General features: G+C 45.1%; 1 protein-coding gene across 2 annotated transcripts in view; it reads left to right on the forward strand.

Moving 5' to 3' along the window:
- Positions 1-27,072, forward strand: part of LOC140700091 (protein phosphatase 1H-like) — a 138,309-nt gene that overhangs the window by 35,992 nt on the left and 75,245 nt on the right. The window lies entirely within an intron of this gene.

The following is a 27,072-nucleotide window of genomic DNA, read 5'->3' on the forward strand; positions in this document are numbered from 1 at the left end:
GACACGATATGGAATATAGTTCCCTGTGCTATACAATAGGACCTTGTTTAGCTCCTTTAGTAGGTAGTATCTGCTAATCCTGAACTCCCAATTTATCCCTCCCCCGTCCTTTCCCCACTGTAACCATAGGTTTGTTTTCTGTCTGTGAGTCTGTCTCTGTTTTGTAAATAAGTTCATTTGTGTCCTTTTTTTGTTTTTTTTAAGATTCCGCATATAAGTGATATATGGTATTTTTCTTTCTCTTTCTGGCTTGTTTCACTTCGTATGATGATCCCCAGCTTCATCCATGTTGCTGCAGATGTAAACAGCCAAAGCTTAAAGGAATTAAGTGTTAGACTTATTTTCTTTCTGTTTTATATGTGTATGTTGTGTATTCCCAGCTAATCAATAAGTTCTGAGTGTGTTGCTCAGACTCCATGTGTAACTATTGGAAGATTTAAAAAATCCAAGCAAGATGTGAGACCTTCAGTTGTTAAAGGCTGCTGGTCTTCCAGGGGCTTCTAAAACTCATCCTCACTGTTTTCACAACCATACTGCAGGTGGTAAACGTTCCACAACCTTTTGGTTTTTAGAAAAGTAGACCTTACTTTTTAGAGCAGTTTTAGGTTCACAGCAAAATTACGAGAGGTACAGAGATTTCCCTGTAAGCTCCCTGCCCCGGAACATGCATAACCTCTTCCATTATCAGCATCCCTCACCAGAATGGTGTGTCTGCTTCGGTCCATGAACCTACACTGACACACTGTTGTCGCCCAGAATCCATAGTTACATTAAGGGTTCAGTCTTGCTGCTACACATTCTTTGAGTTTTGACAAATGTGTAATGACATGTATCCACCATTGTACATGGTGACAAATGTATAATGACATGTAGCATCCTACAGAATAGCTCCACTGCCCTGGGAACCCTCTGTGCTCTGCTGATTCAGCTCTCCCCCAGCCCCCGGCAACCACTGATCATTTTACTGTCTCCGTAGTTTGACATCTTTCAGAACGTCGTATAGTTGGAACTGCTCAATATGTAGCCTTTCCAGATTATCTTCTTTCACTTAATAAGATGGATTTAAGATTCCTCCATGTCTTTTGAGGGCTTGATAGTTCATTTCTATTTAGCACTAAATGACATTGCATTTTCTGGATGTACCATGGTTTATCCACTCACCTACTGAAGGACATCTTGGTTGCTTCCAAATTTTGGCGGCTTGAATAAAGCTACTATAAGCATCTGTGTGTAGGTTTCTGTGTGAGCATATGTTTTCAGCTACGCTGGTACCAAGGATTGTGATTACTGGATGGTATGGTGAGGTTATTTTGAGTTTTGTAAGAAACCATCCAATAGTCTTCCATTTTGCAATGAATGAGAGTTCCTATTGCTCCCCTTTCTTACGAGCATTTGGTATTGTCAGTGTTCTGGATTTTTGCCATTCTAATAAGCGTGTAGAGGTATCTCATTGCTTTAATTTACCTTTTTCTGATACTACCTAATGTGGAGCACCTTTCATGGGCTTATTTGCCACTTATATATCTCCTTTTGGTAACGGTTTTTTTTAAGGCCTGCAGCCCATTTTTTGAAATCGCAATGTTTGTTTTGTTTGTTTTCTTATTATTGACCTTTAAGAGTTCTTTGTATATTTTGGATAATAGTCCTGTATCAGGTATGTCTTTTGCAAATATTTTCTCTTAGTCTGCGGTCTGTCTTCTCATTATCTTGACAGTGTCTTGTGGAGCAGAGCTTTTTCATCTTAATGAAGTCTAGCTTTCCAGTTCTTTCTTTCATGGGGTGTGCCTTTGGTGTTGTTCTTAATGTCATTGCCAAACCCAGGGCCATCTAGCTTTTCTCCCATGCTACTTCTATGGGTTTTATAGTTTTGCATTTTATATTTAGGTCTGTGATCCATTTGACTTAATTTTTATGAAACATGTAAGACCTGGGTCTAGATTTTTTTTTCTCTTTTGCATGTGGATGTGTACTTGTTTCAGCACCATTTGTTGAAAAAGCGACCTTTGCTGCATTGTAGTGCCTTTGCCCCTTTGTTCAAACTTACTTGACTGTGTTTATGTGGGTCTCTTTCTGGGCTCTCCATGCTGCTCCAGTGATCCCTTTGTTCCTTTACCAGCACCACACTGTCTTGATCATTGTAGCTTTTATAGTAAGTCTTGAAGTCGGATAGTGTCAGTCCTCCAGGTCTGTTCCGCTTCAATGTGGTGTTGGTTGTTCTGGGTCTTCTGCTTCCCTGTATCAACTTTAGAATCGGTTGGTTTATATCCACCAAGTAACTTGCTGGGATTTTGATTGGGGCTGCACTGAATCTGTAGATCAAGTTGGGAAGACATGACATCTTGATAATGAGTCTTAAATATTGAGACCCCTTAGACTTTGAAATTTTGAAATTCTAGCCCTGGAATGGATGTAGTTTGAGGCCGCATGTGTGGCCAGGCAACCAACTCCTGTCAGCAGTTTGGGCCATGATTTCTAAAGAGGCATTGCTAGAAATTCTGGTTAGGTTGGTTTGAACATTTATGGACATAAATTAATACAAATCCTCTTCCATGTTGCATGAGAGTTCCTGATGTTCCATGCCAGTGTTTAAGAGTGTAGGCTCTGGAATCTCATTGTGGGTGTCTAGTCCTGGCTGCGTGACTTACAAGACTTCAGGCAAGTAACCTCTCAGTTGTGAAGTGGACTTAACTGCAGGGATTAAGTGAAACACGTAAGTATCTCAAAAGTTGTTTGCAATTCCTGATTTTCCACTTGCTTATATTCCATTGTCTCTTCTCCCCATCCTCCTCCAGACTTCCTCCCTAAGACCTGCCTTTAAAACTGCTTTTCACATGATGTCACTCATGACTTCCATACTGCAAAATACAACAGCCCCTGTAAGACTTCTTACCGGGCAGGACGTGGCTTAGTTGGACCACGCCCTCCTTGACACTTTCTGTTTCTACATCAGTGTCTCTAAAGAAAGCCTCCTGGTGCCCTTCTCTCTTACACTGAGAGACTACTTCTAAAATTGCCTTTGGTGACTCTTCCTCTTCTGTTTGACCGGCCAGGATTTGGTGCTAGATTCCAGTCTTTCTACTCCATTGTGTCTAAACACCATTCACGTGCTGAGGACAGCTAAATGCTCACCCCCAGGCCAGAGTCCCAGACCCAGGAAACAGCCACTTGACTCCTCTTGGCTTCCTCATCATGGGCTGAACTCTTGCTTTCCAGTGTCTCTGCTTCCTTTCCCCTGAAGTTGCCCCTCCTATAAATTCCAGTAAATGACACCACCATCCACCTGGAGGATCAAGTAAACTATTCAGGCACTGTGTTCTGTCCTTTCCTGCACCGTCACACCCCCAGTCCCCTATCAGCACATTCTCCTGGCTCTCCTTCTAAAACACGTCCCCAGACTGTCCCCTCCTCTCCGTCTTCATATGTTAACCTCTCTCTCTGGACCCCTAACGTAGCTTCCTCACTGGTTCCCTGCGTCTACTCACATCACCTTTCTTCATACAGTTCCCAGAATGATCATTAAAAATGTCAATTGGATCATGTTGCTCTTGCTTGAAAGCCCACCAGTGGCGTCCAGGCCTCCCGTTGTGTGGGCCCTGACCACCTCAGAGGTCCCACGCTCCAGTCTGTTCTCTGACCCCATTACACCTGCCTCCACCTTGGCCTCTGTGGTTGCCGCCCCTCAGCTGGGACCACTGCCTCATTGTCACCGGGCACCATCTCCTCGTCTTGCAGGTCTCGGTTCAGATGCCCCTTCATGGCCTCCCATGACCACCACGAACAATTAGCACAGCTCCCCTCCCCCAGCACTGCCCCCTCTCTCCGCCTATTGTAGTCACCGCCCATAACACCCCTGTTTGATATCGCCTTGTTCCTTTGTTTACTTATTGTCCGTTCTCTCATAAATAGAATGAGCACTAGGAGAGCAGGGTCCCTGTTTGTCTCATTCAGTGGGACATTTCAACACCTGGAGCAGCCCAGCACTTAGTAGGGGCTCAGTAAGTATTTACTGAGTTAATAAATTATGAAATAAGGCTCCTGACACAGTGCCTGGACATTAGTAGATGCTTAGTAAGCACTGGCCATTATCCTTTCATTTGTTTTTATTCTCTGATTACTATGGCTAGGACTTCCAAAATTACGTTGAATAAAAGTGGTGAGTGTGGGCATTCTTGTTCGCTATCTCAGAGGAAGTGCTTTCCGCTTTTCCCCATTACGTGTATCTTTAGCTGTGGGTTTGTCGTACATGGTCTTTATTACATGGAGGTATGTTCTGTCTGTGCCCACTTTTGGACAGTTTTTATCATAAATGGATGTTGAAGCACTGGCTATTATCACCTTGAACATTAAACCTTGGTGTCTGTGCCTGCCTCTCTAGCCCAGCTAGCTTAGAAAGAGCACAAGACCCACTTCTTGGGCATCTTTTAATTCCAGAATCTAATACAGTGACTGGCATGTGGTAGGTGTGTAATAAAGATTTGTTCCATGTGCAGACTTCATAGAAGCGGCCCTTTTGCTCATTAGAAGCTGTCTGTGTGTCTGCGTAACGACTGGCTCCTTTACCAGGTGCCGCCTTGCTTATTTTCTGCCTTCATCCTCCTTGGCCTGTGTGTGGAAGTTTGTACTCTTCCCTCACGCCTGCCGAGTGACAGACAGGATGCTTTTGCCGCTCTCCTGGTAGACAGCCTCGTAAGTGAGCCCCTGCTTCTTGGGCCGGTTCCGGGTCTCACCTCTGCCCCCTTGCAGAACACGTCTGCCTTGTTTCTGGCCAGGCCCGTCGTTAGCGGGTAGGCACATTGGTCTTCCCGTCTCTTTGTCCTTCAGTCCACTGATGGTTGACCTTCCCCTTTCCCAATGCCAGTGTGATTCCTCACATCAAATCACCGTGACAGACCCTCTGTTTCAGTGGCTCCCAACCTTGCCAGTCTCCCTCTGCCTCTAGCTCTATATGAATGGAATTTGTGACGATGAGGAAATCCCAGATATTCTGTACGTTACAATAGTTTTAAAACATTGCTGTGATGAAATATTTGGGATGAGCTTTTGCGCCTTAATTTGTCACTTCCGATAATACAGTATTTGGGGCAAGAGGAGGTTTTAGGAGGTCTGTGAATTAGTTGTTTCTTCTGTTTGACACTTCTAGTAACATAGAAATATAAAATAGTAACATAAAAACATAAATGGTAATGGGAAGTAGCCAGAAAGATTAGAAAATGAGCTTTTATGTTGTAAGGGGGTATGGACACTTCCCACAGTGACTATGCTTCTAGTGACACTGTTCCATTTCTGTTATTTAATGTTAAAAAAAGAAAGCAGCACTTTACCAAACTTAAAACTTTAATCAGACTACTCAGTTCGGTGAAGCTGTGTGTACCCAAAACACACAAAGTTAACTCAGATTATTAGCGTGTCCTTTGATGGCACAGTTTACGTGGTTGTATATGTCAAGTACAGCAGGTGTTAATCTCTACTTAACAGAGATTTGGCACTCAGAAGTTTTATATATATATAGCAAGAGACAATGCATGTGTGTATAATAGACATTTTTCACATAGCCTTTTTGTAAGCATGACCTTAAAATCAGGGCATTCACCTTTATTTGAAGATGAAAAATTGCATTGTGGTGTTTTGTAATTCTTATCCCAATAGTTTGAAGTGGTTTGCAACTTTAAAGAAGTTTCATTGCCCGGGTGTAAATCTTTCCTTTTTGGGTAAATTCAACAAATTAAGACGGGCCAGAGAACAAGGTAGTCTAGATTTGCAAATTATTGTGTCATTTCAAAGCACATGATTTTCATTCCATTTAAAAAAGTTTTTCCTTTTGAGTTAAAGAAGAATTGCAGAAGAACTTCAGTTTACCTATTTTTCCCTATTGTTAACATCTTACATAAACATAATACAATGATCAAAGCTAAGAAATTAATACTGGACCTGTGGTAGGCAGAATTGTGAGATGGCCCTAAGACTCTTGCCCACTGGTATACATGCCCTGTGCATCATCCTTTTCTTTCAAGCGTGGGCAGGACTTGTGAATATGATGGGATAGCACACTATAATAATGGTACATTACAGAGTAGGAGGGATTTTGCAGGTACCTTAACTAAGGTACCTAATCAATTAAACTTTGAGTAATTGAAAGGAGATCATCCAGGGTGGGCCTGACCTAATCAGTTGAGCCCTTTGGAGTCTTCAGCAGCAGCAAACACAGTCTTGCTGGTTTAGAAGAAAGCAGACAGCCCTGCTGTGAACTGTTTATGGAGGGGGCCTTGTGGTTAGGCCCTGAGAGTGACCAGCAGGAGCTGAAACCAACCTTGGCCAATGGCCAATGAAGAAATGGGTACATCAGCCCTACAGCTGCAGGGAATTGAGTTCTGCCCACAGTGAGCTTGGAAGAGGACTCTGATCTCCAGAGGAGAACCACAGGGTGCCAGCACCTTGATTTCAGCTTTGGGAGATCCAGCCATAGTGTGCCTGGGCTTTGGACTTATGGAAACTCTGGGATAATAAATGTGTGTCATTTAAATCTTCTTATAAAAATGTGCTTTGTGGTCAATCGTTATGTAGCAACAGAAAACAAACACAGTACCACCCTTTTAACTAGAGTGTGGGCTTTGCCGGGATTTCACCAGGTTCCCGCTCACGCTCTTCTATTCCAGCATCTGACCAAAATGTGATGCTTTCATGCTCTCACTCCTTGAGTCAAGAGGAAGTTACACCTCATACATCATGATAAGCAATTATCTTGTGCAAATTGAACGTCTGGAAGGGATTTCATCTCAGTGATGTGGTGGGGGTTGTAGCTGAACATTTGAGTTCAAGTTTTGTCACATTAACATTGGGTGTGGCGTGATTTGCACCAGGAATTGCTGTCCTTTTGTCTGTTGGGTTCTGCCCCTGTCCGAGGGGCCTCCCAGTGATGTGTCTCGCATGTTCAGAGCTGCAGACGGATGCTGAGCATCTATGAAACAGGCCTCAGATGCTGTGGTCCCTTTTCCTGTTCTAACTGCACAGGGTCCAGCCGTCTGAGAAGGACGCAGTGATGTGAAGACATGCCTCCTGCCAGCTCTCGGTCCTGAGCTGTGACTTGGTTTGGCAGGGTATTTTCAAACGCTCAGATCTCTGTATCATCATGGTAGTGCCCCTGTACCCCGTGCATTCACTTCGCCGGTGACGGAGTGGAGACTGTAGGTTAAAGGTGCACCAGCGCTTTGTGGTTTCATGATTGGAATCCAGGCCTTCTTGTTCCTGGCATGTTGTTGTTCTCACTGTCAGCACATTAGTCTTTTCAAACTTAAGCTACCATCCTGCTCATGTCAGAGATCAAGGGTGACCTTTGGGTGCTGTTTTGATGGAATTTATCCAAGAAATGCCCATATCTTGCCCTGCAACCCCCCGTGTCCCACGGTGAGGGTGGGGAGCCTTTCCATCACAAAAATCAGAATTCCATTTTATCAGAAGTTTCAGAAGCATCCAGTGCCCCAGTGCTGAGTCCAGCTAAAGGCCCCTACCTTCACTTTAAAGGTTGGGACCAGCCCAGGCAGGTGTGATGGTGGAGAGAGATGGCGGAGCTCCCAAAGTGGTCCTGAATCTGTTTACCCATGTGGAAGCTGGGTAATGGGATGGGACAGCACTGGTTCAGCTGAGGGTCATGAAATCCTGCTTCATAAGACCCAGTGACCCCGTGACTGGCAGTGGTGGCCTGTTGTTGATGCGTGTTTGGAGGAAACGGATTAGCCAGGTCCCCTCCTCCCTTGTGTATCTGGGAGGGGAGCTGGAACGGAGAGGGGCAGAAGTGAGCCTGATGGACAGAGGGAGATGGTAGTAAAATTTCCTTTCTTCTGTAGTCCCAGGTGCAGGGCTGAGTGATAGGATTTAAAAAACAAAAGAAAACAAAAACCAAACCAGTTCCTGGCTTGAAGCAGTATGAGTTTTAGTGAAGGTCATTCATAGAAATGAGTATAATATGGAAATTCTGAGGGGTTAAGAATTCCACAGAGAAGCTACTTAGGCTGAGTTTCAGAGGGAAGATAGGCATTTTGCCAAACAGATAGGGCTGGAGAGTGGTAGGATGGGGTGGAAGGTGGGCATGAAGCTGTAGTAGCCTCACGTGCAAAGGCACTGAGGCCTGAAACTGTACCGGGGTATGTCTGTGAAAGAGAGTTGAGGAAATTGTTTGGTGTTTCGGATTTTTTTAAACACAAGTGACGTCAGACTTGCATTTCAAAAATCAAGCATTTTTTTTTCTATTATAAAAATATCAGTATAGAACACTATAAGAAAGAAATAGTTGCCCCACAGTTGGGTTTGTTGTCTCCCGTAGTGCCCTGCAGTGCCCTGGGCCAGAGCCCTGCTCTCCCCACCCCATCTGTGGCACCTCTTACACCTCTCACCACACGGGATTGACATTGCACCATTACTTAATCGAGATGTAAAACTCCTAATGTGGCAGGAACCAGGACTGTCCAGTTCACTCCAAAATCTAGCAGGGCACCTGGTACATAGTAGGTGTTGAATGAAACGTAGTCTCAATACACAGAGAATTGCTGTAAACAGCTTCCCTCATTTTTACATATGCATATTTTAATTTTATTTATTAGCATTCAACATTTTTTAATATTTGACTCATTTTGTTTTTGAGAAATGTCTGTTATTTGTGTCATGTTTGCATTTTTTAGAACAATAATCTGAGTTGTCTAGAACTGTATTTTTAAACATAATAGCCAGTAGCTGCATGTGGCTATCTACATTTAAGTGTCAATTAACAAAAAATAAAATGTCAGGTCCTCAGTCTCACTGGCTGTATTTCAAAGATGCAGGTAGCCACGTGTGGCTAATGGCTACTGTATTAGGTGGTGCAGGTCTAGAACTTCCCTGTCAAATTTCTGTTGACCTAGAGGCTGGATTGGTGGGGAGAGAAGCCAGAGGCAGGGAGCCCAGTTACGTGGTCTTTGCGTTATGACGGGCAAGAGGTGACAGTTTGAACTAGGCGGTGACAGTGTTCGAGGACAAGGCGGGTGGAATCAGAACTATTCAGAAGAGAGAATCAACTTGGTTTGGGCCGAGGTGTGAGGCAGAGGAGGAGGTAGGGCTGAAATCAGGGTTCAGCCAGGGCAGGTAGGTAGGCTGTAGGTAGATGTCTATCTCTGCATGTATAGAAGGGATTTATTACAAGGAACTGGCTTCTAGGCCAGCTGGAACCCCGCAGGCTCAGGCTGCAACTTGTTGCTCACAGGTGGAGTCCTGCCTCCCTTCCTTCTTTTCTTCCCTTTCTTCCTCTATACTTCCCCTCCCTTCATCCATTCCTCCCCCACATTTCTCTCCCCTCCCCTCTTCTCTTCCCTGTCTCCATCCTCCCCCTCCTTCCCCCTCCTCCCCCTCCTTTCTTCCCTCCTTCCCCCTCCTCCCCCTCCTTTCTTCCCTCCTTCCCCCTCCCTCCCTCTCCTTTCTTCCCTCCTTCCCCCTCCTTTCTTCTCTCCTTTCCCCTCCCTCCCTCTCCTTTCTTCCCACCTTTCCCCTCCCTCCCTCTCCTTTCTTCCCTCCTTCCCCTTCCTTTCCTCTCTCCTTTCCCCTCCCTCCCTCTCCTTTCTTCCCTCCTTCCCTCTCCCTCTCCGTTTCTCCCTCCCACCATCTCCCTGCTCTCTATCACCGGCCCCCCAAGCCTTCCACTGATTAAGTCAGCCCACCAAGGATAATCTCCTTCAAGGTCAACTGATTAGGAACTTTAATGATGTCTGCAAAGTCTCTTCACAGCAGCCTGAAGATAAGTGTTGAAGAGTTGGGAAGGTGCACACGCTGCAAGGTGGCTGTGCCTCCTTCACAATCCTCCTGCTCTCAAGAGAGACTCTTGTTGCACATGTTAACCAGAGACATACTAGAAAGGGAATGCAGAGGAGTGCATTTTAGCCTAGCCACATTGACACCACAAAGCCATCACAGACCATGCCAGTTTGCTGATTAGGCAATTGTGTAAATACTGTGTTAGATGAACTGAGATGAGGGTTACAAGAGGAGCACATAGAGGTGGAGGGAGTAGCAGAAGAATTCGGGTGTGGTGTGCTGAGGTTTCAAGTGCTGTAGACCATCATGCATCCTCTTAGATCTGGGTCTGGAACTAAGAGGGGTCTGGGCTGAGGACACCCATAGTGGGTCCTCAGTGCAGGCCTGGTCATGAGAACCAGGTGCTGCGCTTGTCATCTGGGGACAGCACGGAGAGAGCCTGGGACAGGGATGTCCGCACTTAAGGGGCTGAGGACAGATGTGGAGCCAAAACGGAAGCTGAGCTAGAATTGTTCCAAGATGGGGGCTGAGCATGGACAAGGGAGAGGATCGAGGTGGCTAAGTCTGCAGAGTGGCTGGGTGTTCTGTCCCCAGCCTGGGTGGAGAAGCAGGTAAGGCTGACTTCACAGCTGACCCACTGTCTGGGGAGGATGTGGATGGAGTGGAATTGAGCCTGCTGACCTGTGATCACTAAGGGCCACTGGGGAAGTCAGAGTGGGTCGTTCAAGTGCACTAGGCGTACCTGTTCCGTGCTGCCTCCAACCCAAGTGCCTGCCGGGCTCTGGCAGGGAGCAGAAGCCCCTAATCCAAACCTGGGGCTCAGGGACAGCTTCACAGCAGAAGTAGCAAAAGTTAAGATCACTGGGATGGGTGGGAATTAAGCCAAAGGAAAAGCGGACCTAATACTCTGCTTCCCTAATAATCCTGGTCAAACATGATCTTTACAAAATCTTTTTTAATTTTATTTTATTTTTTTACTTCTTTAGAACAGTGTTTCACAGACTAGTCTGCTCTCTACTGGGAAGATATCTGTTTTCTACTAAATTACATCTGCATTGTATCACAGAAGCATATTTTGTGTATATAATTTTGTGTGTGTGTAAAATTGTTTTTACAGACCTGTGGACATTGGCCTCTAGCAGAGAAGATTTAAGAACAGATACCTGACGTGGGATGTCCTCCCTGGCCGCCCGCTGCAGGCATCTGAGGGCTTCTGCAGAAATGCCATGAAGGGAACACCCTCCCCAGAGGCTCCAGTTTAGCTGGTCCTCAGAGGAGCCTGGCCATCAGTACCATTTTCAAACTTCCCTAGAACATTCCAGTGTGCAGGCAGGGTTGAACCCCAGGTTTAATCGCAGCATTTTAATCTATTTTAGACAGAGAAGAGCCACCACCGTCTCTGGAGGAGGAGAGGGAAAGAAAACAGTGAAAGAAACACTTCCTCCCTAGCGGGCACCCCTTGGAACAGCCCATTTTCCCTCCGTGTCCCTCGCCCAGTGGGCAAGGCACTGGCCAGGATCAAGCCTGTCAGATGGAAATCAAGATGTGTAATTAAAGACTCAACTTCCAATAGAACAGGCCTGCTTGCCACCCCAGGTGATACAAGTAAGAGAAAAATATCCTGATTTTGCAGATACCTTTAAAGTCATGGTTTCCAGGTTTTTGTTTTGTTTGAAACAGCAGAACCATGATTTCAAAACAAATCTTTCTTTAAACTCTGTCCTCCACCCATCACCCACCACCTTCCCCCGAGACCCTTCTTAGAAACACTCGGGTTCCTCAACACCATTTAAAAACCAAAGCGTCAAGTGTTAAAGCTACTCTGGTCTTGAGTAGAAGCTAAAATAAGCAAGAGCATCAAATTGAAACCAGCTGCTCCATAACGAGCAATCAACCCGTGGTCTATTATTTCCGCCTGAGGTTCCCCCGCCGCTAGAGCCTTGAGAAGATTATCTTTCCATCTCAGCTGTATCTGACACCCGGGTGGGGCTCACCAACGTTTTTCCTTCAGCATAGATAACATCTTAAAAAGGAAATAGTTACTGGAAAGTAAATGAGATTTAGTTTTAGACATTAAAATTGAATGCATCAGACCTACTCCTTCCTTCCTCATTCTTTATTTCAGGCATCTGGCCTAGCATCCCAGCAAAGACAAAGTGATAGTCATCACTGTGTGGTCTCCACTAGGAACGTCCTGTCTACTGGAGCAAACCTCTGTTAACCATTCTCGTGGGTTCTGTGTGGTTTCACTCTGCGAGTCTGAGTGTGAATCATTCCTCCCCTCGGTGGCTGTATAAGGTGCAGGAGCAGGCGAGGTGCTTTAAGATTGCAGGTAGTCTGCGGTCTGGGACTGGACCTCTGCTGGGCCGCTTACCGGCAGCGTGACCTTGGGCAAATTCCTTAACCTCCCCAAGACTCCATTGCTTCATCTCAAAATGGGAATAATCATATATATATATATATATATATATATATATATATATATATACACACACACAATGTCATGAGTGGTTGGGAGAGATCAAGGGAGACAGTGCATCTGAAGTGTTCTGCAGAGTCTTGGACACATGGAAGTCTCAACTGATGTTAGTTACTATTTTATATGGTACCTTGGGACAAAATGTTTTCTGTCCTCGGGGAACTCCTCTAGGGCAAATGAGCAGTTGGGAAGTATTTTTTTGTGCAGTAAATTACCTTGCTCTGGTCCAGCTTCTGGTTGAGCGGCTGGGGATGCAGCCATGGCCTGAGACGGAACAGAGCTCTGCTTGAGAAGCCTGAGCTCTGCTGGAACGTGTGCACAGGGAGGCCGGAAGCAGGCGGGGGTGCGTTAGAATGGGGGGCTGGCTTGTGAATCCTGCCGCTCAGTACGATGGGAGGAAAGGGGCAGCAAAGGCATTTTAGACTGTCAGGCATGACCACAGTTGCAGGAGGAGGTGAGTAGAGTTCATGAAAGGAAAATCTAAGAACAGGTCAGTTGTGGGGGTGAGGCTGAGAAGTAGCTCAGGCAGTGAGGGAAGCCAAGGCTGAGAGCATTGGCCGCTTTGCAGGTGGGGGACAGCCATTCTCTGTGAAATGTGCTCAGTGCCTCTTTCCATGAGGACTTGCTAATTGTATCTCCTGGTCTGTGTTCAATAACCAGGAAGCCCAGTGCATCTGCGAACAGCAGCCACAAGAGTAGCCCGTAATAGCAGGCTGCTCACACAGTATGTTAAGTCCCTGGAGGAGGGCGCTGCCAAGATTAAAAAGATTTGGCTAAAAATATGCCTCCAGAATTGTCTCTGACTGAGCATAGACTGTACGTCTAATCAGAGTGACATATTCATAGTGTAGGTCAGGGAACACCATACACCCATTTCTGAGATAAGAGACTGCAAGAGATAAACTGGGCAGCAGCGTGTTTCCAAGAGCAGAAGGAAGTTAAACTCTTACTCAAGATGGCATAAGGGTTGACTCGAGCTTCACCTGATGCTGTGCTAAAGGAAAGCCGTGGCATGTGAGTGTGTGCTAAAAAAAAAAAAGGTCAGTGGCAGTTGTTACATCATTGAACTTGGTGCCTAGGGGCAACTGGGCACAACTTAGGAACTGGCCATTGAACTTCCATAGCGGAATGTCTCCTGCAGGGGACTTCTAAGGGTGTCCACATGTGACCAGGCTTTCTACATAATTTCTGGTGGGTGGCACCCAGCCTCCAGTGAGCCCTCAGACAATGGTGAACTCGGACATGGGGGCAGCCCCACTGCAGCTGCAGTGGGTGATTCTGCTCCTGGGGCCAGTTGCACCTTTTGGAGGCTTCCAGGTGAGGTGCTAGCCCCAGCCCTCCCCCGTGACAGCACGTCATCCCAAGGCAGCTCCCCTGCCTGCTCGTGCTTTCTTCTTCCTGAATTGAAAGTCTTAAGTCTTTTCACCATATTGATTACTTGCCTCTGTACATGAGGCTTTTTTTTTTTTCACTCTTTTTATGGGTGGCTGTTTAATGGGCAGGCTGCTATCACAAAAATACCATAAACTGGGTGGCTTAAACAGCAAACATTGATTTCTCACACTTGAGGAGGCTGGGAAGCCCAAGACCAAGGCCCCTGCAGACTGTGCCCCCAGGAGGAAGAGATGGTGGACCATCTTTTGCTCTGTCCCCACAGCAGGAAGGGACAGGAGAGCCCTTGGGATCCCTCATGAATGGAATTAGTGCCTTGTAAAAGGGATCGCATGACCTAATCACCTCCCACAGGCCCCACCTCCCAATACCATCACCGTGAGGGTTAGGATTTCAACCTATGAATTGGAGGTGGGGACAGAAATATTCAGCCAATAGCAGTGGCATAAGGCATTGAACGCGTTATTCAGCAAATGGCCTGATTTGTCTTGAATAGAGCGAAATCATGGATAGCCACCTCCATCTTCCTAGACCGTGTATCTGTCAGCGGAGCTTAAGGCCCCACCAGAGGTTTTTGGGCTGGCATACTGAGCTTACTTGTCTGTTAAAACTTGTAGAGGTGGTTTTGTTTTGGTTTTTGATGATAGAACTAGCATCTCCTAAGTTTCTGCTCTCCTTCCTATATCTGTGCTGCTTTTGACAACCCAAGTTCAGAGCTTTTATTCACCCTTGTTTTATTTCTCCATTTAGTAAAGATGATCAAATCCTCATTCAATGGGACAGGAAATTTACTCACACCTGCTTCACATGTGATAACCTTGCCTTCTGTGTTGCCATTCGGGTCAAAGATCGTGTTCATCCGGTTGAGTGAAGAATGAATTGGTCCTTCCCCACCCCCGGCTGGGGGCCCATTGGAATGCTATGGACATGCCCATTGTTCTTCATATTGTTCCTCCCCAGTTAACCATCTTGTCATTGAGAATATCATGAGAACCTTCTCAGAGGTCTTAGTGAAGCCCAGTTCTCCCTGAATTTGTCCTCCAGCTGGTCCAACAGTGGATCAGCAACACAGTTTCCAGGTTGTTGGAATAAAGGATAAAACCATGCCAGGTGACTTGAACCCATTTTGAACCAGCTAACCTGCTGTTTTACAATTTTACTCATCTTGGACTTTCATTCTACCTTCCTAATGTTAATTCTTTCAGTCTAAAGAAAATTTTTTAAAGAAGTCAAATGCAAATTCCATTAACCCCAAGCACCAGAAATACCCCTTTCTTGATTTGCTATATAAAAATATTCATGACATTTTAACAAAAGGGCCCACTCCTAAACGCCTAATTTTGTCTATAAAATTTGTTTAATCCCCAGTTCATTCTGGCCTTTGGAATTTCCCACTGGACATACCTGTCCACGCCACCCTCCTGCATTCACCCTCTGTGGCTGTGTGCTGTCCTGACTTTTAGCGTGATCTCTTAAGATCTGAATATCCTCATTGGTTTCCATAGCAACAGTCACTTTTCTTCTCATTAGGGTTTTCTGGAAATTGCCTAATCACAGCTTTGAGACTTCATGAACACTCTTCTCTTTTAAAACTTCATGCTCTAGAGTCATGTCTGTGTTGTCTGAGAACTTCCAACCTAAGCTTTGCCTCTCATTGGGTGTATGACCCAAAATGGTGCCTCTAAGCAAGAAACAGTAAGATACCTTCCAGGCTTGAATCTGTGTATAAATAAAAAAGAGGATCCCACCGATGCTTGGGTACTGACTGGCCATCACCGCTCTGAGGGCAGTGCCTGTGGGAACTGGGCGGTAGCCAATAGGACCCTTGCCCGTTTGCAGAAGACAGATGTGAGAATAGTTGTAATCTGGCTGTGACCTTTTGTGATTCACCCTGTCCTCCTCCATGTTCTTTCCACTCCTCAGTTCTCATCATTTAGAAATCCAAGGGTGCATGTTCAAGTGTTGCACAATTCAATATTGGAACTGAAAATGGCAAGGCAGTATATTTTTCATTCTTTAATTAACATAAAGCACAGATACTATATAAATGTGCTCATGCTGTTCCTAAGATAATGTCATCTGAATTTTCTTTGAAAGAAAAAAACATTTGAAAGCATGCCTCTGTGGATGAGAATGTTTCTCAATTTGGTCTCGGACTTTCCCAAATGAGGAGTGATCTCTGACCTTAGGAAATGGTTCTCAGCAGTCTGGAGTCATCTGTATCCCAGTTTCTAAGGTCACAAGTCTTCATAACAGCTTAGAAAGGTTGTTGCAGTCTGGGGAGTGCCTTCTATATTTAGCTCAAAGTAATATGGAGACAGCTAACTATATTAAAGATAGCCAGCTTCCCCAACCATCTAGAGAACTTGACTGTCTCTTCACTTTAGAGTCATGCCCTGCCTTTAAGATTTATTAGAGGTTAAGATGTTATAGATGCATGCTTGGACTTTCAGAGCTCCAGTTCCCTGGTCCTTTGGATTTGCCTAATCAGACTTCATTATCTTCCCACAGTCACGCCTCTCCATCCATGCTGCCACCACCCTGTACCAGCCACCATCTTGCCATAATCTAAGTGGTCTCCTCACTATCATTCTTATCTCCCTCCAGTTCATTTTCTAGAGCGGACAGTGGCCAAAATGATCTTCTAAAAATTCAGATGAGCATTCCCTTGCTTAAAATCTTTTAGTGAATGCCTCTTACATTTCGATGAAATCAAAAATTCTTTACACTGAGGCCATGGTTTTCTGCCTCAGGGCCTTTGCACGTGTCTCCTACTGCCTGCTTCCCTCTGCAAGACCTACTCTTCTCCCTCCCTCCTCACCTGGCTGATTTCATGTCTCAGCTTACAGGTAACTTCCTCAAAGGAGTTTTCTCTACCATTTTCATCTGAGTATGGGCTCCTTGTTACATTCTCTTATAGTTCTTGATTATTTTCCTCCTGAGTCATCACAATTTGCAGTTGTGTCCTTATATCTGTGTCTTCACAGTCTGTCAAATTTATAGGGCTGGAGACCATGTTTGTTTTGTTTTCTCCTCTCGCCCTCCACAGCCTTTTACACATCCTGATGTGTCCCGTGCTTGTCAATCTTTGTTGAATGAATCTATAGATGAATGGATAAGTGCTATGTCATCTTACTGAATGTGGTAGAATGGAAAAATGCTGTGGCACTGCAATAAAAAGGTGTGGGTTCCAGACCCTGTTCTGCCACTTAGCAGCTTCATCTAATCTCTCGACCTCCTTGTGCTCCAGTTGCCTTTTGTTTAAGTTGAGGATACTGCTCTTGACCTAGCTGCCTTGGGGAGATGTGATACAGACCAAATGAGTCAGTTTGCAGGGGGACGTTCTTGTGAACGCTGCGGTACCATACCTTTTCATCCATAATGTCATTGCCTTGCAAATGACTAGCAGAGAATACAGGGAACTGAGGGACTCAGAACTGGGCCAGTGTGAAGACCCGGGGACAGAGTAGACGCCAGGCACAGGAAGTGTGCATGTTCGTGGATAGTTGAGGAAGGTGCACAGAGCCATCCAGGAGGGTCCTCAGGGCCCCTCTGCCTGCACACGTGCGGAATGTCAGAATGGCACTAGTGCTTAGTCTTGCCAATTTCCACACCATTCCCACTTGGAGACCACATGCCGTAATGAAAAGGCACTCAACTCAGAGAGACATGTCTTAAATTACAGTCCTTACCCTGCCACGGACTAGGTCTGTGACCTCAGAAACATATTTAACCTCTATTTCTTTGTTCCTTTACTATAAAATAGATTGGCAAGAAAGATACAACTGTTTTTATGTCTTAGAGGGTTGTTTTGGGGGAAGACTGAATGAAATAATGTATATAAACGTGCTTTGGAAATATATTAGGTATTATATGCAGAAAGGTGTGTTTAAATTCAAAATTGTGGAAGAATTCATTCAATAACTGCCTAAAAGTACCTCCTTTGCACATACCTTATACGTAGATTTCGTGGTAATACATGTTGGTTGAATAACTTCATTTGCAGTCAGGGTGCTGAGGAATGCAGTGAGTATTGCATGTGGATTTGTGGACCCCTTTGGGAGAATAATTTTCATACATTCTAATCAGTCTAAGTGCAGTATATTTTGATCAACATTTGCTAGCAACAGAACAGCTCACACTATTTTTTTCAAGGTAACTGTTAAAATGTATGTAAGTAGATTTTTTTTATAGCACAGAGAAATCATGCATGTAGAGCATAAAATATCTGACAGAGAGATTGAGCTGGGGAATGTGCCCCCAAGCTAACCCCATCTGAGTAGACTACCTCTTGACATCAATTGATTTTAAACTGTGCCAAAAATTTAATGATATTGTTTTAACATTAAAGATACCATCACATTCAATCTAGGTCGTATGTAAAATTCATCTTGATTTCAGAAGAATTAAAATATTAAAATCAGATCTTAGAATCCGGAATATGCCCCATCCTGTTACCCCTCTGGCTGGTGTTGCATCTTAGAGACTTGGGAGTTAAGGGCAGGCTGTAATTAATCTCCGAGAACCAAGGGCACTACCCACTTGTCTCAGAACCCCTCTGTGGATGGTGCTATGCGCTAATATTTTTGACATTGTAGCACTTCTGTCTCTTATTAGGAATTAAAATGGCTTCCTCAGATCTGGGAGTTTTTAGGCTAGCACAGAAAATCACTGAAGTTATGTTCTTCCAATTAACATGTTTATACTTCATCTCAGAAATTCTGATGAGATTGCAAAAGCTGCATATAAGTTTATGGAGAAACATTTGGCAAGAAACTAAATGCTGCATTTATTTCCATAGATCTAAGTTTTAAAAGCTGAGCAAGAGCTTATAGCATGATTTTGCAAATCTTGGAAATGAATATTCAATTCTGTGCCTCACAGTGAAAGTTATAGGTGCCACAGGTGTGCCCTACATCATCCTTAAGTTCTCTTGTTGTTGTTTTTAAACATATAATTCACATACCATACAATTTATTCCCTTAAAATGTACAATTCGGTGGTTTTCATTATATTCATAAGGTTGTGCAACCATTACTATTGTTTAATTCTAGTTAATTTTCATCACTCCAAAAAGAAACCTTATTCCATTAGCATGATTCCCCATTCTCCCTTCCTCACCTGGCCCCTGGCAGCTGCTGTTTGCCATTTCTATGGATGCGCCTATTCTAGAGATTTCATATAAATGGCATATGATACATGGTCTTTTGTGTCTGACTTTACTCAGCATAATGTTTTCAAGCTGCATCCACTTTGTGGTATATATTAGTTTTTCCTTTTTATGGCTAGGTAATATTCTGTTGTACGGATAAAACACATTTTGTTTATCCATCCATCAGTTGATGAATGTTTGGATTGTTTCTACTTCTTGGCTGTTATAAATAATTCTGTTGTGAACATTTTGTATACAAGCTTTTACAGGAACATATATTCTCAGTTCTCTTGGCTACATACTCAGGAGTAGAACTGCCAGGTCTTATGGTAACTCTGTTTAACTCTTTTAGGAACTGCCAAAATGTTTTCTGAAGCGACTGCACCATTTTACATTCCCACCACCAATGTATGATGATTCTAGTTTCTCTGTGTTCCTGCCACAACTTGCTGTTTTCTATCTTTTTGATTATGACCATTCTAGTGGGTGTGAAGTGGTATCTCATTATGGGTTTGATTGACGTCTCCCTAATGACTGAATGTCGAGCACCTTTTCCTGTGCTTATTGGCTGCTTGTATACTTATTTGGAGGAATGTCTATTCAGATCCTTTGCCCATATGTTCTTTAAGAACCTAACACTGACTTTAGGCTCCTGAGTGGTCCACCAGCCTAGGAACCACCCTGTCATCCTCCCGTATTCCTACCCAGTAACATGAACAGAACCATGCTGTTCAGTTGTCAAAGCCAGGAACCTGGAAGTCTTCTCACCCCTTCAGCACATCTAATCCACTAGTATGTCCTGTAGATTCTTCCTCCATGATATCACACCCATCCTTTTTCCATTCCCACTGTCACCACCTTGCCTTAGGTGTGTTACTGAGCAGAAGGCTCACTTCTTGGCACTCATAGAAGTTAATACTGTGGTGCCGGCTTTTGAGAAAAGAAAAGGCTTTATTGCAAGGTTGACTGGCATGGAGACAGGAGGCAAGGCTCTCAAATTGTCACCAAACTGAACCTGGGTCTGCTTACTGCCATGTAGCAAAACCAATTTACTGACACCGGGTTGTGGGGAAGAAAAGCACAGTGTCTATTGCAGGTGCCGAGCAAGGAGAACTGGGCGGCTTGTGCTCGAAAAACCCATACTCCGTAGGAAGAGAAGAGCTTTTAAAGGCAATATTTGGATGAGGATTGCAGGGTGTGTGACTTCTTCTGACTGGTTGGGGGTGAGGTAACAGCATGGGGTTTCAGGAATCTTAATCATCAACCTTCTGGTTCTAACCAGTCTGGGGTCTACCCACTTGTGGCCATCCCGCACCTGGGTGAGAATTCTCAGTTCCTGCAGAGAACTCAGAGAGATGTGTTGAACTGTTAGGTCCATCCCTTGAGGAGAAACTCGGACTCTGGTTTGTAGCTAGCTGAACAATTGCTTCTTGACTACTTTTTTGTTTGTTTGTTTCTGCATTTCCTCACTTCCCTAATTAGTAACTACTTGAGTCTGCTCTTTGGAACCCAGGGAATGCCTGGGAGAGTGAAGTCTTTCCTGCAGACAAGAAACAAGGGACACAGAGGGGCTTTTGTACCCAGGAGGGCCCCACAGGATCCTGCTCTGTTTCAATCCCTGCTTTTAATACTCCTCAATCTTGAAGGGAGCAGCGGTGGGACAAGAAAAAGAACAGTTTTGAATAGAGAGGTTAATTGTAAACTCGGCAAGGGGACTTGGTTTTAGGGAGGCTCGGTTTCAAAATCTGTCACCTCAATCTGGGGTTCAGTTGAACTTTTGAAAGTTGTGGGGAGGGGAAGTTTTCGACAGAAGGGCTCTGGAACTTTGCCCAATGTGGTTAAGTGTGGTTAAGGGGCTTCAGCACCAGACCTTCCTGGACAGCGGACGCTTCCCTTGTGAAAGGATTCCGGGGTTCAGGTTCTGTCATGTTCTGGTCCTTTGGTTCATGATGGGGAGAAACTTCAGTTCTGGGTGTCGTTTGAGGTCAAAATCTCTCTGCATGTTTCGGCTGCATGACTTGCGGTTTTGTTCTGTCGTCTCTGGAAACAACTTGTATCTTGTTAGAAACAGGATAGGGCCAGTTTGAGGCTCGTTCTATGGTTACAGGCTCTCCTCCCGTCTCTCCTGAAAAACTGAAGTGACCTCTTCCCCTACCTGCAACCTCTTCTCTCTTCTACTTTGTCTGCAGGAAACCTGCTGAAAGTCCTTCCAGAGCTCTCCAAATCCTAGGCTAACAGCCAGAGCCCGAAGGTGGCTGCACATCCTGGGCTCCTAGCCTTTCAGAAGTCCAGGATTCTTCAGAACAGAGTCAGTATCAGCTGTGTCTCTGGATGCCCTCCTGACTCAAGGCACCTCCAGTCTTGGTTTTGCTTCTTTTCCATCTCCCTTGACAATACCTGCCCATGTTTTTGTCATAGCATTTATCTCACAGCACTATGTAATTACTGTGGGTTCTGGTCCCCGCCTCTCGCTTTCTCAGTCCTTCTGTAGTTTCTGGGAGAAGGTAACCCCTCAAATACTTATTTTACACAAGGTGCCAGGCCCTGTGCCGGGTGTTCATGGCATCCAGTCATGGTCCTGCCTCCACATAAAGCTCTCTCTGAGGCAGTGCAAGGAGGCTTGTAAAGACTGAGCAGAAGTCAGCGCAGAGGAGAATCGGGGCAAGGGCGGTCCAGCATTCTGCACAGACTGTGCGGAGTGTTTAAAGGCCTGACGTGAAAAAAAGATCCTGATGTGTTTGAAGAACTGGAAAAAAATAACTCCACAGAGATTAGAGTCAGAGAGACACTCCTGAAGCTGGTAAAGGAGGCAGGGGTCAGCTCAAACTAGGGTACTAGGCCTGGGGAAGGGACTTTAGATTTTATCCGAAGTTTCCTGAGAGGCCGTTGAAAGGATTTTGCGCAGGAGACCAGATCCTGTCACACTGCTGTTTTAAGTTAGAATATCCCCAGAGAGCTCTTTCATGGGGTGGTTGTTGCGGAGGGTGTTGAGGACGGGTGTCGGAAAGGAGCTGACCGTGCTGCGGAGAGGAGTGTGGTTAGTGGTTAAGATGCGGACTCCGGAGTCACAGCGTCTGCATTCAGATCCTGCCTCTGTTACTCTGTGACCTTGCAAAGGTACCCAGTGTCTCTGTGCCTAATTTGCACGTGTATGAAATGGGACCATTGATATTACATGCCACTTTGAGGTAATCTGTGTAAAGCATTTAGAACAAATTTTGGCATGAGTCGCCAAATAAATGTCTTGTTACCACTGTTGAAAGTAAAATACTTTAAAAGCGTGACTTTAGGAAAACTGCCAAAACATTATTTGTAATATACTAAAAATAGGTGATTCAATGTAAATAGTGTGAAAACATCAGGAGAAGCACTAGGAAGATGGTTATTTTCGTTTCACTGTGCTCCGTACCCTTGTTCGTAACATCTACAGCCAAACAGACTGTAGTGGTGAAGGCGTGGGTAAAGTCGGTGTGCTTCAAGGTGCAGCGGGGACACGGGTCACATTGTTCTGTGGGACCTTTGGCAGCGGTGGTAGGTGGTCAAGATACAGTGAGTGATTAAGACTGGGGCTGGGAGGCATTCACATCTGGCTTTGATCCAGATTTTGCTGTTTTTCCCTCTGCAGTCCTGGGCAGGTTTTTCGGGCTCAGGCGGCCTCAGCTTGTAAGTGAGAAATGGAGTCTCGTCAGGAACTCACTGGGCGTTGTGGGTGGTGCATGGAAATGCACAGAGAGCACTTGCCCGGCGTTTGCCAGCGTGGGAGCTCGTGCATGTGCTGCTGCTACTTTTTGAATCATCTCTGGAGCCATTCTTTTCCCCATTTCCACTTCCCGTAGCTCCAGTATTGCATCTCTTCCTGGTAATACACGCACTGTATAGGGTAATGTTTAAAAGCAAAAGTTAAATTGCAAGCTCATTATCTGCTGAGATTAGTCACTACAGAAACAGTGAACATTGCACAACAGTAAGTCAGTGTTGAGTGGACACTGACTCAGTTTTTAAAATTCAGCTGTGGGGTTTTTATTTGGGAACAGGGGTGGTGGAGGTGTGACTGTGGCCCCTTAGCCTGGATTCCCCTTCACTGCCAAGGCAGTGAGAGCTCAGCCTGACTGACAGGGCAGGGAGAGCCTCTCTGGTGGCAGTGGCAGGAAACAGGCGCCAGCCTGGGACCCACAAATTCCGCAAGTTCAGATGTCACTTGTTCCTTACAGGGAATATATCGTGAATGCCTGAATTTCTAGATTCTGTTGAGGGAATATATATTGAGCAGAGACCCATGGTCTCATATATTTGGCTTACAAGAAATTTGATTGATCTTGAGCTGTTCTTGGTATTAGGGCAAAAAACAAAACCAAAACCAAAGCCACCTTCAGGCCCTTGGTACCACACTGCAGGTTTAGGTCAAGCCAAGGTTTAAGGCGTCATCAGGCAGACTTTTGGTAACCTACCCTGCTCCTCACCTCGTCAGAGTCCTGTTATTTCTTGTTAGAATAACCATTATGGGAAAATGAGAACAGAACCAACCCCCTGGAATGACCCAGGGCGTAATGTGGGCGCACTACCCCAGCTTCTTGCAGCCTGGGGAGAAAGCAGTGCGTTCCGTCTTGCTTCTGACGCTGCCTTTCGGACATCCTAAGCAAATTCCGAGAGAACGTTTGCTTCCGTTGTTGGATAAATGTACTCCTAAGACCTCTCTGGAAGGGGAAGCTGGTTTAAAGTAATTGTAACAGCTATGATGGTGTCACAGAATGTTTTGTTTCCCTGGAGTTATATTTGGCACTAAATGTGGGTCTGTGGGAGAAGGCAGGAAGGTAAACTCAGGAGTGAGGTAGATAAGAAGGCAAAATAATCAAAGGGCAAAGCTTAAGGATACAAAATTTGAAGGTCCCTTGATCCTGGTGTAAAGCAGATTTTTCACCACTCATAACGTGTAGTACATCATATCTGATGTGAGCACCGCGCGGGATGAAGGCATGAGAGCTAGGATTTGGCATTCAGTTAGCACAGACAGATTCAAAGTCTGAGCCAAACGGAATGCTCCAAATTCAGAGCCTATATTAATAATAAACCCCTCATAATTGGGGGCAGATGACAAATTACCGTGCTCTGCCGTAAGTTCTGTGAGCACTCGAGGAGACTCAGCTTTTTGGTGCATTTTTCTGGGTCGTGATTGAGCTGCAGGCAAGCCTGGAACTGGAGGTGTTTTTCGAGTAAACATCTGTGGAATGCCCACTGTCTGTGCAGCGCTGAGGCTGCAGGGGGATCGTTGGGAGAGCGGAACAGGGAAATACTGGTGAAAACTGGTCTCCGAGGAACTTGTCCCTTACAGGTGAGAATCCCTGGTTCAGTGCTGGGGGCAGGCTAGAGAAAAGAGAAGACTGCAGGTATGTATCGATGAGCAACGAATTACACCAATCTGAGTGGCTTAAAATAAAACTGTATTATCTCACACAGTTTCTGTGGGTCTGGAATCTAGCAGCAGCTGATCTGGGTGGTCCTGGCTGAGTCTCTCAGGAGATGGTCAGGCAGACACTAGCTGATACCAAAGTTATCTGAGGGCTTAACTGGGACTAGAAGACCCATTTCTAAAAAGGCTGGCTCACATGGCTAGCAAATTACTGCTAGTTTTTAGCAGGAAACCTCGGCTCCTTTGCCACATGTCCTCAGTACGTGGCACGTGGCTTCCCCAGAACAAATGATCCCAAACAACGAGTAAGTAGTTTGCTTTGATGCCTTTTATTATCGATTCATATGCCATTGTTTCCACCACCGTCTCTAGGTTAAAAGAAAGTCATTAAGTCTTGCTCACTCCAGGAAGGAGGGAATTAGGCTCCACTCTTCAGAGGGAACGGGTGTCAAGGAATTGGTAGACAAATTTTGAAACCATCAGAGGCGTTAAGTGGGTCCATGTCAGGAAGTACCGAAATCAGTGGTACAAACTAGGGCGCTGGAGGGACCAGGCAGGTCGTTTACATCCTGGTGGGACAGGAGGACGTCAGAAGGACTGGGTCAGGGTGCCTTGCTGAGATCAAGAGACCCAAGAAGGAAAGAGAAAAGGCTTTTCACGGGCTTCTCTTGACTTCCTCCAAGCAGCCCCGTATTTCGGTGCCACACCACCCTATCTGATATGATAACTAGACTGCTTGGAAGGGAGTTCACCTTTGGCTTATTTGAGTATGTAATGAAGAAAAGCTCTTGTGCTGAGTCGAAAGTTGAGGGGATTTACAAACTAAGCTGTGGCCCAGTAGTTGTGACCATCCTGGTTCAACCCTCTTCCAGTTCCTTATACATGAAACAGCAACTCGTCATCAAGAAAGAGTTTGGATGTTCTGCTGTACTTTATAGGGAGTCTGAAAAATAGGTTTTTTTTTCATGTTTAAGCCTAAGTGGAGAGAGATGCCTGTTAGAAGTGAGGACTTTAACAATCAGAGGGGAAAAAAATGATCAAGTTCCAGATTAAGTGATCCAGAAGGCTGCAGTAGGAATTCAGACAAGGGTGAGAGCCACGTGGGAAGGTTTGGGAGGAGGAAGGTTAAAACTAGAAGCTGAATCCTAAAGGGCATGTGGGATTGGGCTAGATCACCAGTAGAGGGGAGGGCTCTGTACGTGGGAGGGGTGGGGGAGAGGAGCCGCGTGAGTAAGTACGTCTCAGGCTGGCGATCTGTGGGAAGGTTGGAGGCCAGCTGGCTTGGCAGAGCAGTCATCCTGGGGAACAAACTAGGCTGGGTGAAGCCCTCTTGAAGGGCTGGGACCTGACCTTGTCAGGCTCCTAAATAAACTGAGACAATGGCATGTGGTCAGAAGGGGCTTCTTCAGTCACCCTCCCTAGTGACTGGCAATCTTAATTGGAGAAAATGAACCAAAGGGAAAACAGTCATGCATAAGGTTTGGCAGGTCAGCTGGGCGTCGCCGCCTCCGCTGAGACACCATTTCACCTAAACGAGGAGTGGGCGTTTTTTGGAAACACGAGCATCGTGTTGCCAAATACTTTGTGCTATGGAAGTTGATGATTTCCTGTTAAGAGTGTTCACATCATCTGGAAGCTTACCCGTTAAAAAAAAAATCTTAAAATATTCTGTTGAGGCTTTTTAGACTTAGAAATTATTTTCAAAGTTCATGTAGGGAAGGGAGACTGTTTACTTCAGTATGTGTCCTTTCTTGTCAGCTTAACTTCCTTGAGTTGCACATTCAAAGCATATTCCTCAGCAATACACAAAATTACTTTACTCATATTGCACCAGGGTACAGAAATCTGTTCCACTATTATGGTTTTAAGAAGGGTTACTTTAAGAAATTGTTTTTCAATAGAGAAAGAAGAGGGTTAAGGGCTAAGGAGAGGGTTAAATCTTCAAAATTAATTTTCCTACCTGAATTTCAATAAGAAAAAAGTTTTCATATAATTGTAAGTATATTTTCTTATTACATAATAAAATATAAACGTGTTGATCTAAACTGAAAGAAGAATGTTGCTAAATATCATTGCACAAGTTCTGAGCAGCACACCCCACCAGATAAAATCAGGTGTTGACCCCAGATCCTGGCGGTGTGTGTGAGGCCGTTAGCTGAGTGGCCAGACACTCTCGGTTTGCATTATCTTATTTCTACAAGTGTAATGCCTGTTCTGGATTTTTTTTTCTTTAACCAGCATTGGTCCTTATCATGTGCCATGCTTTAACAGCAATGCCATAGCCAATTTTCTTAAGGCAAATTTGCTCTGTAGAAGTGTCTGCCTTTTGTTGCCTCTAGACCCAGGTTTTGGAACCTTGGCACTATTGATGTTTTGGGCAGGGTAGTTATTTGTTGTGGGGAGCTGTCCTGTGAATTGCAGGATGCTTAACAGCATCTCAGGCCTCTCCCATTAGATGCCAGAAGCACATCCCCTTACCTGGTTGCTACAACCAGAATGTCTCCAGAGTTCACCAAATGTCCCCTGGCAGAGGAGTGTGGAAAATGAGATTGTCACGTTGATGTGTATGAATGGAGCAAGAAGAGACCCTTGTGCCCTTTTTTAGGAGCCTCATTAGGGGAAAAGCTTTGGGAATGATTTTTAAGTGCCTGAATTCTGTTGGCTAAGTGGGCAGTGACCTTTGTCATCTTTTATTGACTCTGCTTCCTTTCTCTGTCCAAGAACAGAATATTCCTAACCCCTTTGCCAGCTTTAAAATTACACCTGTTTCTTTCCCCAAGTCTCAGTTCTCAGTTCTCCCTTTTCTTTCATTTCGGCTGAGGCTACAGCTCACAGCAGCAGTACCAACGGCAGCTGCAATCCCCTAGT

Source organism: Vicugna pacos, chromosome 12, assembly GCF_048564905.1.
Source record: "Vicugna pacos chromosome 12, VicPac4, whole genome shotgun sequence".
NCBI lineage: Eukaryota > Metazoa > Chordata > Mammalia > Artiodactyla > Camelidae > Vicugna > Vicugna pacos.